Genomic DNA, 3367 nt, shown 5'->3' on the forward strand with positions numbered 1-3367 from the left:
TAAGTGAAATACACGTGTCAATATCTAAATTATTCATTCATATATTAAATTTCAAAAGCATAAACATTGTCTCAAAAATATTGTTACATATAAATATTCAAATCATAAATAACTTCAAATAAATGTGTTCTTCATTCATCAAAGCAACCTAAGTTATTATCTAAACTTCAATACTTGATTCATCCAATAAAACTACCTGCTTCATGCGTGAAAATATATGTATTTGTCAACATAAAGCTGAGCAAGTAAATCACAGTTTTGTGTATATAAAATATTTAAAAAACACAATTCTATGCAATAATTGTAAATCACTACAACTAGTATAACAATAAGTAAAAGTTGTCTTCTCACCCGAATCATATTGATAACGACTTATTTTGATGGCGTATGATAATACTATTGAGGATGAGGATGAGATACCAACCACCATAACAAAAGAAAACACATGGTCACATTCACACGTATCAACTAATCGAGATATTTCAATAAACGTGTATATTGGAATCGTAGCGAAAATCTATAATAAGTTTGATTGTGAACGCATAAAGCCCCCAAAAATGTAAAATGGTAAAAAGGAGGATGTGAATGTACTTACTTTAACAAGTTGATTTAGTGAAGATGAGATAATAAAAAGAACAAGGATGAAAGCAGTTAAGCTCCTCGAGATTCGCCAACAAAATTTCCTAGTTATTAATGACAACATGAATTAAATATAATCATAACAAAATACTAAGATTTATGGCGTTTGAGATTCAATTTGGTTGTGTGTAACATTAAAATATTATTAGATACATTTTCGTTAATTATAAGGGTCATTATTATATTTATTAAAGTTATTGTTGTTGTTTTTATCCTTATTATTATTATTATTATTATCATTATTATTATTATTAATTATTTTTGTAGATAAAGTAAATATTATATACATTAACGTTTTTGCGGAAAGATACGAGATAAATTAGTTTAAGCGTTACAAAGATAACAATACGTCTCATTAATTTTTTGTTATTATATTTGTTAGATGTATGATATATATATATACACACATGTTATGTATATTACAAGGTTAATACAAGTCCAAAGACACGAAAACATTAAATCTGGAGTTCGTTTTATGAAAAAAAAAATGCATATTTAAGTATATATAAATGTATTATTATCAAAATATTTGATTAAAAAAACATCAAAACCGGGTTCCAGGGGACTCGAAGGTTCGGTTTTGCCAAAGTTATGTTTATAAAATTTAGGTAATAATAATAATCAAGAAAATCAAGAAAAAAGGTTAATATAAAAAAAATACCACCAAAAACTGGTCCAGGTGGTTCGAACCCGCGCCATGAATCGTTCCAGAGTTTTAACTTAACACGCACCAGCCATTAGACTGGTGCTTTAAGTTGTGACAATATGGTCTGCAACATATTTGAACAGACACTAAGAAGAAAATCCCCAAATTCATATACAAACCCTAGAATTCGAAATTCGTTTAATTTATGAAAATTATTTACAATTGATTTAGGGGTATCGTTTGTGGGTCAAAAAAGATTTGATTGTATGATTCAATTACCTTTAATGATAACAGAACGACGGAGAATGGAGAACAAGGCGGTCCGATATTGACGTGATATTGGAACACGTGCAGACGGCTACGAAGGTTGAAATTGACTTGGGGGTTTAGGTCGCAATGTAGTAAGGATGGTGTGGTGTGAGTTAATTGAATTATGGTTGTGTTTTAGGTCAATGGCAGCCGCAGTTCGTAATTAACGAATTAGCTATCGATTGGTTAGTCGTTTTCTATAATTAGGGTGTCGGTGTAAGGTATGAGATTGATTTGGTTATGATAATTACTTGATTTAGCCCGATAATTATGGTTCAAGAAATCAAGGGGGGTATCGGTCGTCGATAATGGTAGAGAGAAAGGAGGGAAAGAATATTTTGGATTAATTTTGCTAATTGGTCCTTGATCTATGGTTGTGGGTTCATAAGTGAATTAAAGTTAATTGGGGGTTGATTTTGTACAAGTCTCATATATAAAAAGAAATGAATAAAAATATTAATTAAATACGAAACTTAATTGATAATATACCCGAACCCGAACCTGGGTCGGCTAATGATTACAAATGATTCGAAAACCCGAAATGTTACAATTACGTCATTGTGTCTTTTTGCGTACCATCGTGTCTTTTCTCGTCATTGTGTTTTTTTCGCCATTGTGTATTTCAACTAATCATTGTGTTTTTTTATATACTAATAACATCTTTGTGTAATAATATGTAAATATAATGAAAAATACCAACAAATTATTTAATACATAAAACACAATGATGAATACATATAACACAATAACCTGAAACATAAAACACAAATAATGAATACATATAATACAATGGCCTCAAACGTAAGACACAAAACTAAATACATATAACTGTTGGTGCATGATTCCAGTAGTTCATTTATCTCGTGTTTATTTGTGTCTGTAATCGTTACATTGTTCTTATCTTGTTGAACTTGTTTAGTTTGCTTTAGTGTTTAGCGAACTTGGGGTAGCGAAGTTAGGACAACTTCTCCTAGCATGTTAGGTGAAGTTGTCGTGTTATATGTACCCTAACTTCGGCTCATTTGTGGACATCTTGACGGCAGTATTTTGGTAACCAAGGTGTTACGTGTTTTGGTGTCTTTGGTTATTGTCTTTGCAATATAATAAGTATTCTTTTATATTTGTGTGTTTACGTGTGATTTACGTGTTCATCGTGTTAGCACTCGTATCGTATACGTAGGGGATTCCGCCCCCTCGTGTTACGAGATACTCCCGTGTAGATCCGGCTGGGAACCTACAATAACACAATGACCTGCAACGTAAAACACAATGGAATCTACATATTACACAATGACTTAAACGTAGTACACAATGAACATAATACTATTTTTCTCAACGTAAGTGAATGCTAAGAACAATGACTAAAACACAATAATAAGTCTTAAGACACAATGACGAACAAAAAGACACAATGAAGTAATCTTTGTTTTAATTTTTATCTTTAATATGAGTATCAATTAAAAACCACAATGATTAAAATCTATAACACAATCATATAAAAACTCAATTAAAAAACACAATGAACAACCAAATAACACAATATAAAAAACCCACTAACTTTTTTTTATTTTTATATAATAATATAATATTCATATTAAAGATAAAAATGCTTGTTACTATGGTAAAAAATTTTCTAAAAAAATATTTCTTACGAAAAAGTTATAGACATTTGTCTTGCATGTGGAGAGATAAAGTCATCATAAGTGGGTTATTACATTCATGTCTTTTTCATCCATTTTTATTCTTAAACTAGTCTCCACCATCAAAATTTAA

Source organism: Bidens hawaiensis, unplaced genomic scaffold (assembly GCF_021521415.1).
Source record: "Bidens hawaiensis isolate Kalapana, Puna unplaced genomic scaffold, B.hawaiensis_p1.1 tig00052235_1, whole genome shotgun sequence".
Taxonomy (NCBI): Eukaryota; Viridiplantae; Streptophyta; class Magnoliopsida; order Asterales; family Asteraceae; genus Bidens; species Bidens hawaiensis.